This window comes from Populus alba, chromosome 11, assembly GCF_005239225.2.
Source record: "Populus alba chromosome 11, ASM523922v2, whole genome shotgun sequence".
NCBI classification, from domain to species: Eukaryota; Viridiplantae; Streptophyta; class Magnoliopsida; order Malpighiales; family Salicaceae; genus Populus; species Populus alba.
Genome location: NC_133294.1, coordinates 21,058,738 through 21,072,095, shown reverse-complemented (window position 1 = coordinate 21,072,095; position 13,358 = coordinate 21,058,738).

The window sequence follows — 13,358 nt, the reverse complement described above, 5'->3', positions numbered from 1 at the left end:
CAATACCCTAACATGTTTTGAATTCCTTTTTTGATATATATATATAAAAAAAAATATTTGAAGTTTCGACAAAAGGTGTTTTCGCATGGATTTCGTAAACACAACAAAAATTATTTTCTTTGCATTTCTGGATTTTACAACATGTTTGTAAAACTCCAAAGGGTATTGGCCAATATTTCAAAAAATATAAAAATCCTATTTTGGGGGGGGGGAATTCATTTATTATTCACCGCTAATGTTTGGATAAAGAAATCCTTAAAGGATGAATATCCAAAATATTATTGGGAGTAATAAATCCGCACGCATCCGTGAGAGAAACCTTGATTCTAATCGAAGACATTTCATTTTTTTTACTCCACAGTTTACGAGCCATGAAAGTATAAAAATACTAAAAAATATAGGTTTTTTTAGCGCCCTAGATTTCTATTTTTTTTTCCTCCTCCTTGCGATTTACGAGTCGCAAGCTCTTGAAATACTAAGGGAAAAATGAGTTTTCGAAGCACATGGAATCTCCTTGGATTTCTATCTTATGAAATTTTATTTGAATCAAACCTAGAAAAACTGATGGGATTAGAAAACACCAACACCATAGCAATTATAGAGCAAACCAAACACCAAGCAGCTTACCTTAGGTAGGGCGTACTAGGGGTGCTAATACCTTCCCTTTACGCAACCAGTCCCTTGCCTTAGAATCTCTGAAAGACCAGTTAGGGTTCCTAGTGACCATAATACTAGGTGGCGACTCCCTTTACAAAAAACAAAAGACCCTGAAATCAATCGAAAGTTGTCGCGACGCCGCGCTCCGCCGCAAAGGTGCGACAGTCACCTAGTATTGAAACCATTTCTTAAAAAAGCATGGAGTTTTCTAAGAATTTTAGAGGGGCCGGTCACCTGATATTGAGACTGTTTCCTAGAAAAAAAATCATGGAGTTTTTTTTTTTTTTTTTTTTTTAAAAAAAAACGTGGAGTTGTTCTAAAATTTTTTACAATAGGCAGGTCTCCAGATATTGAGACCCCTTTCTAGAAACCTTTTATCTTACATCTGGGTAGGTCACCCATCATAATGAAACCATCATTTTTTTTCTAGGTAGGTCACCCATTAGAATGAGACCATTCTCCATCTTTTTTTACCTGGGTAGGTCACCCATTATAATGAGGTCATTCCTCCCCTTGGGTAGGTCACCCATAAGAATGAGACCACTCTTTCCCCTTTCCACTTGGGTAGGTCACCCATCACAATAAGACCACCATTTTTTCTAAGTAGGTCACCCATTAGAATGAGACCATTCTCCATCTTTTTTTACCTGGGTAGGTCACCCATTATAATGAGGCCATTCTTCCCCCTGGGTAGGTCACCCATAAGAATGAGACCACTCTTTCCCCTTTCCACTTGGGTAGGTCACCCATCACAATAAGACCACCATTGTTTCTGGGTAGGTCACCCATTAGAATGAGACCATTCTCCATCTTTTTTTACCTGGGTAGGTCACCCATTATAATGAGGCCATTCTTCCCCCTGGGTAGGTCACCCATAAGAATGAGACCACTCTTTTCCCTTTCCACTTGGGTAGGTCACCCATCACAATGAGAGCATTTTTTCTGGGTAGGTCACCCATTAGAATGAGACCATTCTCCATCTTTTTTTACCTGGGTAGGTCACCCATTATAATGAGGCCATTCTTCCCCCTGGGTAGGTCACCCATAAGAATGAGACCACTCTTTTCCCTTTCCACTTGGGTAGGTCACCCATCACAATGAGAGCATTTTTTCTGGGTAGGTCACCCATTAGAATGAGACCATTCTCCATCTTTTTTTTTACCTGGGTAGGTCACCCATTATAATGAGGCCATTCTTCCCCCTGGGTAGGTCACCCATAAGAATGAGACCACTCTTCCTCTTTTCCACTTGGGTAGGTCACCCATCACAATGAGACCATTTTTTCTGGGTAGGTCACCCATTAGAATGAGACCATGCTCCATCTTTTTTTACTTGGGTTGGTCACCCATTATAATGAGGCCATTCCTCCCCCTGGATAGGTCACCCATAAGAATGAGACCACTCTTCCCCTTTTCCACTTGGGTAGGTCACCCGTCATAATGAGACCATCTTTTCCACTTGGGTAGGTCACCCGTCATAATGAGACCACACACATATTTTTATATTGGATGTGGTTAAAGGAGATCGCCAGATGGGATCTCAGGTTATCCCAACCACACACAGAGTTTAGCTTTGGTTAAAAGAGAATCGCCAGATGGGATTTCAGGTTGACTGAGCCACACACCGACTTTGCTTCGAGTTAAAGAAGATCGCCAAATAGGATCTTAGTTTAACCCAATCAAAAAGATAGGTCGCCCATGAAAATAGACCAGCATGAGTATATGAGCAGGTCGACCCCGAAAATAGACCAGGTTGAGAGTGTGTGGGCAGGTCGCCCGTGAAAATAGACCAATTTTCATTTAAAAAAAAGTGAAGTCCTTGGATGAGTGGATCACTCAGCCAGTGAGAAAGACTTTTTTTCTTTACAAGCTTACTATGCAAAACATTGAGGAGTTTTGCTTCGTAAGCATTGTAAAGAGGGGGCATCTGTGACTACCCAATTTTTGACCCATGTATCGATAATTTTTCACAAATAAAAATAAATAAATAAAAAAATAAAGGTTTACATGTGGCGATAACATAGAGCATCAGGGATAATATTAAGGAAGCAATATGTCAAGGAGATAATTGTTAAATCATATATAAATACTGCAATATAAAATACAATGGATATATGATTTGATTCGTGTCGGTTATGGAAAATAATCAATGGAATATAAAATACCATATATATGAGATTTGTTGGTGATGGTTATAGAAGATAATCTCTGCAATAATTATTGTAATTATTCCTTTAAATAAAACACATGTAGAAGATTTTCTATATAAATGAATATCCAGCCATATACACAGGGGGCATAAAATTTACAAAAGGGAGTTTTTAAAAAATAAAAAAATCAAGAAACCCAAGAAAACCTAGCAGAGGCGGCAGCACACTGTCCCTCGGTCAAAGAAAAAAAACCAAACCTTTTCTTCTTCCTCGCACAGCCGCAGCCACCTCCCTGAAATTAAAAAAGAAACACCACCTCGCCGTCTCTTCATTCTCTCTCGCCAAAACCAGTATGCCTTGACAGGCGTCCACTGTTTTTTCCATCCCCCCCCCCCTTCTGTTACACAGCCTCCTATCTTTCCTCCTTTGTTGTTGCTTTCCCCAGCAAACCTTGAGACCCAGCACTCTCCCTCTCACAGCCGTCACTGCCCCTTTCCCTTTGCTCAGCCAAAACATTCCCTCTGCACACAAGCTTCCCTTCTCCTCAGCAGCCCCGTTTGTTACTCAAACCAGCAGCCCATGTACACCCACACCATCTTCCCCAAACCAATGACCACCATCTCCCCCGTAAGCACCAGCCCTCACTCCCCTTTTCTTACCATGAGCCTGCCAGCTATAGCAGCAGTAACCATCTCTTCTCAGTAGAGACAAGACGGACGCGAGTGAGAGGAAGGATGAACAGAAAATACAGAGGGACCAACCAGCACGCCCTCGCCATCGCCTTCGTCCCTTCGTTCCGTCTCCAGTCTTCTTCTCTTCCAGCGGTGCAACGTTTTCTTTCATATGCAATAGCCAAAGCAGCAGCTCACAAGAAAACAGAAAAAAGAGAGCAAGAAAACAGAAGCCTGTCCTCCTCAGCGCCGTGTCTGCAACACGTCCAGCACTGCAGCGAACCTGGTTCCACCGTGAACAGCGAGCAGGGACATCTTTCGTGAGCAGCAACCAGTAGTCTCCCTCCACTGCGCCTCCAGCCGCTGTCTAACCAGAAAGGAGACCGACGCAAGCAGAGAACAAAAAGGAAAAGAGCTGGAACAGACGAACATGGACAGACCAGCCACCACACCTTCAACGTTGCTGCAGCTCCTTCATTCTTCTCCAGGTCTGTTATTCATTTCTGCATGTATTTTTTTGGTTGCATGTGTTACTGTTCAAGTGAAATTTAATTCACTTGAACAGTAACTCACCAGCTTTCATTAAGCTGTATGTGTCCAGCCGGGTCACTTGCCCGGCCAGACCTATTTTTTTTTTAAATAAAAAATAAAAATAAGAGAAAGAGATTTATTTTCTGGCATGTTTATTTCAAGGTCTGGATTTTTTTTTGTTGTAAAAAAAAATATCAATCCCGTATTAAAATACCCGGTTTTTTCGACGCGATGTGACAAATATACATATATATATCAAAAAAATGTTTTCTTATGTGTTGCATACGGCCAATACTCTAACATGTTTTGAATGTTCTTTTTATATAAAAAAAATATTGGAAGTTTTGAAAATATGTTTTCGCATAGATTTCTTAAACACAAATTATTTTCTTGCATTTCTGGATTTTACAACATGTTTGTAAAACTCCAAAGGGTATTGGCCAATATTCCAAAAACTATAAAAATCTTATTTTGGGGGGAATTCATCTATTATTCACCGCTAATGTTTGGATAAAGAAATCCTTAAAGGACGAATATCCAAAATATTATTGGGAGTAATAAATCCGCACACATCCTTGAAAGAAGCCTTGATTATAATCGAGGACATTTCAAAATTTCAAATTTTTGACTCCACGGTTTACGAGCCGTGAAAGTATGAAATACTAAGGCAAAAGGAGGCTTTTAAAGCGCTCTGAATTTCCTTAGATTTCTAAATCTGTCCTTCCTTCTTGCGATTTACGAGTCACAAACTCTTGAAATACTAAGGGAAAGATTAGCTTTTACAGCACATGGAATCTCCATGGATTTCTATCTTAATAAATTTGGTTTGAATCAAACACAGATTTCAAGAGATCTGCATTGGTTTTCCTTGGTACTTTGTAGACATATCTAAGGGTGTGATCCACATTGACCAAGGATCTTTTTTTTTTTAGACTTTGAATCCAAGTTTGTTCATCATAGCAAACCTATCATAGGAAAACTGATGGGATTAGAAAACACCAACACCATAGCAATTATAAGACAAACCAAACACCAAGCAGCTTACCTTAGGTAGGGCGTATTAGGGGTGCTAATACCTTCCCTTTACGCAACCAGTCCCTTGCCTTAGAATCTCTGAAAGACCAGTTAGGGTTCCTAGTGACCATAATACTAGGTGGCAACTCCAAAGAACCAATCAAACAAATCAACAAAAACATAACGAGAAAAATCGCCATCGAAAGCCGCGCTCTGCCGCGAGGGTGCGACATATTGTATGGCCACAAGTTGCCTCGCATCCACTACTAGAAAATTGATAAATACAAATAGAAATACCAAGGGAATATTTCTATCGGAAATATACCGACAACAATATTCCCTCGGTATATACCAAGGGAATTACAGTGGGAAACAAAATATTTAAAACAAAGCAAAAAATGATGACGTGATGATTTTACCAACGAAATTAACGATGGAATAAATTCCATCGGTAAAATCTGTCAGCAAAACCGTTGATAAACTGTGAACACTGTTCATCATGTCAATTACAAAGGGAATCACCGATGGAAAATTCCATCGGTATTTTTCAGAGAGCTCTGAAACTGTTCACTTTCCAATTGCACTGTTAATTATTGTTCTTTACAAACAAAATCACCGATGTATTGAAAAGACATCGGCGTTATTTGGTGATTTTTTGAAAAATTTAGATTAAATTAAAATTTTTTAATTAAATATTATAGGCTGAATCACCAACAGATTAAAAAGTCGTCTGTGATATTTAGAGGTTTTTGAAAATTTTTTATTAAATTAAAATTTTAAATTAAATATTATATACGAAATCACCGATGAAATGATTAAAAATATTAATATTTAATTATCCGTCAGTCAAATGACCCAATAAAAAGCCTAGAATCCCTAATTTCACAATAGACCCGTCTCCTTTCTTCTTCTTCTTCTTCTCCCCAATTTGTAAAAAACATCAATATCCATTTTTTTTTTCTTCTCTTCTCTCCTCAACTCCTCTTCTCCTCCATGCTCAGGTATGTCTTCTTCTCCTTTTCTTCTTTTTTCTTCTCATTTTTTTTTAATTAGTATACTTTACAAATTTGTTTTTTCTCTTCTTAGCTTCACTTACAACTACATTTTTCATGTTTTTTTGACTATATTTGTTTTTTATTTTATTTTTAATTTTTTTTTCTTAATAATTTTATGAATGTTGTTATAGGATTTTTTTTTTCATATGAGATCTGTCATAACCCAATTTTTGAACAAATAATAAAAATTGAATATAATTGACAATGGGGTTAAGACAACACAAAAATTTGAAATTCATGTATGAAATTATCAAATTTGAGAGTCAATTGGTCAGAAATTGAAGAATTAATAAGTTTGAAAATTTAATTAAAATTTGGATTAATTTAATTAATAAAGAATTAATAAGTTTGCGAACTTAATTAAACTTTGATTTAATTAATTAAATAAATTCATGGATTTAATTGGAATTAACCTAAGGACACAATTAGAAATCAATTATTACTGATTAGGATCCCAATTGTTAAGTTTAAATTGTTTAGGGACCAAAGTGAAAAACAAATGCCCAAGGACACAACGGTGCCATTTTGGAAGCAATGTTCATTGTCTCCTTCGTTGCACGCAGATGAAGCCGATTTAACAGGGAATGTATAGCTGCCTACGATGATCAAGGCCAACAATCCGGACTCTTCTGGAAGGCAGGGGCGAACGTGCCCCATGATCTGGGGACACGAACGCGAAGAGAGAGGAACGTGCCTCACGATCGTGAGGCACGAAGCCATTCTCTGGCTTTATAAAAGCCAGAGAAGGCCATGAAGGAGTCGGGGGACGCAGAGGGAAAAAAAAAAAGAACGAACGCAGGAGACAGAGAACGAGAGCAAGAAAACAGAGAGAGTGAGCAACTGGAAACAAGAAAAAAACAGGGGACGAACAGGCCGAAAATCAGACGAAGAACAGAGACGGGAGAGAGTGAACGCAGGAGACGAAGAGAGAACCAAGAAACCAGAAAAGAAAAGCAGAACTGGGAGGAGACTAGAACACAAAAAAGCAAAAGGCCCGAGACAGAGGAGACGAGCAGAAGAAACTGAAGGAACTGGAGGAGAAGACAGACGCAAACCAGCCGAACAGAATAAAAAACAGGGGAAGCACACAGGGGATTGAAGAAAAAATGAAGACTGGGAACTAACACAGAAAAACAGAGAAAAAAAATATAACCCACGGACGAAGAACAAAAAAAGATACACACAGAGAGAGGGAGAGAATCCTGAGAGCAGAAGAAAGCAAGAGATAAAGCAAAAGAAGGGAGAGGAGAGGACGTTGCTCGGCCAGGTCGTCACCAGAGTCTTTGTCTTCGGTCTTCAAAGTGCAGGTCAGTAGCATTCCTCTTCCCCCATCTTTCCTTTTTAATTGCACTAGCACTGTTGCCAGCATGCGTGAGTAATTCACGCATGCTGGGCAACAGTGCCCGGGCTAGCTGGGTCCAATCCAGCCCCCATGGGCTGGGCTGGGCCCAGCCCAAAATATAAAAAAAGTAGAAAAAACAGAAAAATAAAAAAGGTAGAAAAACTAAAAATAATAAAAAAAATGTGTATGCATGAATAAAAATAATATAAATTTATTGGTTTATTCACTGACGCTAGAGTCAAGAATAAAAATACCGATTTAAATTTATATTATTTTTATTCGTTGTATTTTATTTTATTTAGCTAGAAAAATAAAAAAGTATGTGCATGCGTAAAAATAAATTTATTTTTATTTATTTATTCACTGGCGCTAGAGTTGGGAATAAAAAAATATGGATCTAATTTATTTTATAGCTATGTGATATTTACCAACGCCAGAGTTAGAATTATCCGTAGTTGAATATTCATTGGCGCCAGAGACAGGAATATTGCAAGGAAACCATCAGAGCATAAACCAAAAAATATTTAGTAATTTAAGACAAAACCAGCAATGCAGTCTGCCTCAGGCAGAACGTTAAAGGGGTGATAATATCTTCTATTTTACGTAACCAGTCTCATACCATAGAATCTCTGTTGACCAGTTAAGGTTCCTAGTGACCATAATACTAGGTGGCGACTCCTTAAACAAAACCTTTTTCCTAAAAGAACCAGATGCCAGCAATCCGTTTTTTTTCATAATCTAGATAATTTTTAAGGCAGCCGCGATGTCGGGTGCGACAAGATCAATTTTTAATTGATTTATTTATAGGATTTTTAAATTTTTTTCATATGAATTTTATTAGTTGAATTTATTTGTTGTAAATTTTTTTGAGTTGATTTTCTTCTTCTTTTTTCTAAGCATTTTGAGTATTATAGAGTGTTGAATTATATTAATTTAATTATTTTATAGTTTTGTAAGATATATATATTTTTTTGAATATTTTTAAATAATTACAGACGGAATTACATACAGTATTTACCAAGAAAAATACTGATGGAATGAAATGGGTACTTTTTTTATGCTTGCTTTTTCCATTAGTAAATCCATCGGTAATAATATTTTTTTATTACCAATGGACTTGCCGACGGATAAAAAATTACCGATGCAAGATTCATTGACAAAGCATTTTCGTTAGTGATTTCGTTGGTAAATTAATTACTAACGGAATGATAGGCAAATACTGATAGAAAATTCCATCAATAATCTAAAGATTATGGTAGTGAACTAAAGCAAGCGTATAGATGACATATTCGGTTACTCCAATCAGAGGCACTAACTATCTTTGCCCATAACTCATTAAACAATTTGTTGCTCTCATACTCAGAGCTTTCCGCTTAACTTCTCCTTGCAAGATTCCTTGTAGTTTTACTATCTATTTTTCTTCGCTCAGATCCTTCCACTTTTCTTCTATAACTATCTCTAATGGTTTTTTACTAAACCATCAGAAATTGTGAAATATCAACCTTTTGGTTTCTATATAGCTAATTAGTCATATGTACTATACTTGTTCATAGCATCTCATCGATCCTTTATCAACTTTTCTATAATGATTGAGCATCGGGATAGTTTTTGCTAGTATTGTCATGGTGGGATTTATCTAATTGTTTTTGTATTTAATAAAATCTATAGCCACCTCTAAATTGATTATCCACTTTAAGTTTGGAAATAAAACCAACCCGAAAATTCCCAAAGTGAGTATTCTTTCATTTTCCTCAAAAAATATGGAGTCATTTCTTCTTCTTTTGAATACTACCTCGATCATTTTTCACTTCAAGCAACTAGTACTTTTCTCTGACATCTTATGGAGATCTGGAACCTTGATCAACTAGACTAATTTAGTTAGCACTTTGTCATGCCCTTAGTGGAAGTAGATTTTGTATAGATTTTAAGGAAACTTGGTGGGTAAACCATACTCTTTCAAGGTAAGGCACATGCCTACATTCCCAAAATAGAAGTATTGGTACTCGAGGTCCCAAAAATACATCAAAACTTTGATGATTGAATTCTAAACAAACACCTTTGTGATTTCCATTATCATGCCATCTCATTTTCGCTAATGCTTTTCACATGTGACATGAGCTTTTTAAAGTCATTTTCAAAGCAACTCACATTTTTAATGGGTGGTAATTTACTATCATCTAGTCTCAGGCAATCCCCTTCTAATAGCTGTAGGGATTCAAATCCAAGAAAGTTTGCTATTAACATGTGTTATCATTTTTATCTTATTAATTCTTAATACCTTACTTGTTAAATGTTTAATCTAGATCTGTTTTATATAACACTTGGCACAATAAATGCTTGATCCTGCATAGCCAACTGTATGGTATAACTGACACATGTGCTATGAAAGGAACTTGATTTGTTGTTAATATAAGTTAGCATCATGAATTTCTGATAATATTTAAAAGTATTGGTGTTACTTAAATAAGATAACTAATATGATCATGTTAATAATTTATAATGAGCTATTAATGACAAATCATCCGATTGGAACCTCCTTTGTGTGTGGTTTACAGTTGAGTAAAAAAAGAGTTTATATTATACTTATTTGAAATACCATTAGTGGATCCTCTAACCTTGACATTTATTTTTATCATTGTTTAATCCACACATTAATCTCACATCTCAAAATTCTTTTTAACTCATTATTATTATTATTATTATTATTATTATTATTATTATTATTTGTAATTTATATAGTTAACCTCCATGTGGTTCAAACCCGGTCTTGCTAGATTATTTATTACTTCGATACTCCTACACTTGGGATAAGACATCAATCTTTTGATGGTGTCAGCTTTAATTAGAAGAAATTAAAGTTTTGAGGTCAAATTATAATTTTTAAGAGTTAATTTGGTCAAATCAGGGGCTTAATTCCATAAATATTAAAGTTTGATGACCAATCATGGACTTAATTGAAGAAATTCAAAACTAAGGACCAAAATGAAAAACTCATGTAAATAAAAGGGCTGTAATTAAACCGAATTAGGGGCCAAATTGAAGAACTTAGAAGTTTATTGATCAATTAAAAGTCAAATTACATAAATTCAAGACCAAGGACCAATATGAAAAAAGCGACCAATTTCAGAGTCGGCACTTGAATTTGGCAGGGATGCAATTTAATTGATTTTTACAATCAAAATTGCAATTGAGGACTCGATTGAACAAATCACAAATTGAGGACCAATGTGAACTCTGACACATTTTTGCCAACTTTTCCTTTTAACTGAAACAATGTGTTTTATCCAAATCGATGTCATTTCATGCACTGTTCGCATAAAAAATAAAAAATAAAAAGACCCAAATGGTGTCGTTTTGAATGGCATTGTGGGTCTTCTTCTTCCCCTGGATGCTAGATGTGCGAGGCAGGGGAAGAAGAAAAATTTTTCACTGACTTTTCTCCCTCTTTCTTCGAAAAGCATCAAAAAGATGCCGACCATAACCCCGCTTGTTTAACCTCTAACCCGTGGCCTACCACAGGGCGGTGAAAAAAGGAGGGAACGTGCCCCTCGGGTTGTTTTTTAGGCGGCTACGCAGTGGCCGCCCCTACCTTTTTCTCCCTTGTTTTTCCTATAAAAATAAGGAAAGAGAGAGTAGAAAAAAATAAGGAAGGAGTTGAAGAACGAAAGAAAAAGGAAGAGAAAAACAGAGGAAGAAAAGAAAAAAAACATAGAGAAGCAAAGGAGAGAAGAGAGAAAGACCGCCACCTGGAGCCACCGCCACTAGCTAACACCACCGTGAGCCTCTACAGCAGCCACCATAGGTCAATTCCCCTGCCTCTCTCTTCTTCCTTCTTCTCCTTCATTGCCAGCCTCTATTGTTCACGTAGCATATGAACAGTGGAGAGCCACTATTTGGCCCAGCCCAAAAAAAAAAACAAAAAAAATTCTATTTTTGAAATTGTAATTTTTCCATGTATTTTTCTACTAAATTTTGCTTAATATTGGTTTGTATTTTTATATCATAAAAATACAAATCTAGTATTAAAATACCCGGTTTTCTTTAACTTAAAAAACAAATTTGAAAAAAGAAAAAAAATGTTTTTGTGCATACGGCCAAGTGCCTTAAAGCTAAAAAATCATATTGTATTTTTCATACACCAAAAAACAATGTTTTAGCATGCATTTTGGCTTTAATAACCAGTTTATTAAAGTCAAGAGAACATTAGTTAAAATTTTAAAAAAACAACAAAAATTTTATTTTGTTTGTCCTTTAGTATCCGAGGTACGACATTACACGTAATATGTATTCTAGATATTAAATTCTTTTTTTTTACGCTAAAACAGTTAAGTTTTTACCTGATAAGATAAGGATCTTCTTACAAAGAGGAGGACTTTTCTTCAACTATTAACAGACCGATAATTAGAAACCACAACAAAACCTTAGATTTTATTAGATAACAAAACAATGCAGCTTACCTTAAGTAGGGCGTAGTTGGGGTGCTAATATCTTCCCTTTACGCAACTAGTCTCCGTACCCGATCTCTGAGACCAGTTAGGGTTCCTAGTGACCAGAATACTAGGTGGTGACTCCTGTTCAAATTTTCCACTAATAAAAGACAAGAATTTCTTGTCTCCCTATATTTTCCAGATAGACCTTACACCATACATATACCTTTGAAGGTAGATGATCACCGCGATGCCGCAAACGTGCGACAACGAGAGACATAAATATGTTGAGATGTGAGGTCAAGAAAACGATAACCAAGATAAGATGACTACAGCCTAAGAACACATATAGAGAGAGAGGAACAAAAATCCAACTTATGAGCATTATATAGACGTAGATACAAAAAGTAAAAACACCTAAATGTACGTATAAAAAATTAATTAAAGTACGATGAAAAAAAACACTCAAACAAGGACTTGTTTTCGAGGACAAGAGTAGGCATATGATTGATAAGGTACACAAGGATTCAAACACATAATTCTAAAATTGTAATGGGGCTTTACACTGTCCGAGGTGAGTAAGACCAGTTTTGACAATATGTTAATGCCAATGTTCAATAATGTCATTTTGTTCATGAGTATGAGAACAAATTAAAAAATAATGAATATCAATAGTATAAAAGAAAGCATTTAACTTGTGATATTCACCACCTCAATCAGTCTGAATATATTTAATTTTTCATGAAAATTGATGCTTAACAAAAGCTTGAAAACGATGGAAAATAGAAAATACATCAGATTTCATAATAAAAGGATAATACGAGATATATTTTGTATACGAATCAGCAAACATAACAAAAACCATCATAAGAAAAAATAGGAGCTAGGCCCTAGACATCACTAAAAATTAAATCAAGTAGAGAAGAAGTTTTGTGACTCGTAGTTCCTAACGATAAACACTACTTTCCTAACAGACATGCTTGACATTAAAAAGTTAAATGTCTAGAGTTACAAGCAAGTTTATTAATTGATACTAAGAAATTAAAAACACGGGAAATAGAATGACCCAATCGACCATGCCAAATATCAATAGAAGTAAATACGTAAGGAGACTAGTAAGCCTGAGGAATTGAGGTAGAGGAAGACTCATACAGAACATATAAACCATCATTACTCTAACCAGAAAAGAGCACTGTCTTGGTGTTGAGATCTTTAACATAAAACATAGACTCATGAAATTCAAAATGGGCATTATTATCATGATAAAATTTCTGAATAGAAAGCAGTGGCTTCGTAATATAAGGTACATGAAGAACATTAGATAAGGTAAAAGTGTGTTTGGGTGTATGTAACATAGTATACCCAATATTAGATATGGAAAAGCCCTTGCCATCACCAACATGCAAGTGATCATTACCAAAATAGAGTTCAGACCTATTTAAAATTGCAAGATCAGGAGTAATGTGTTGATTCACACCAGTATCCAGAAACCAATCCACAGAGTTCATCGAG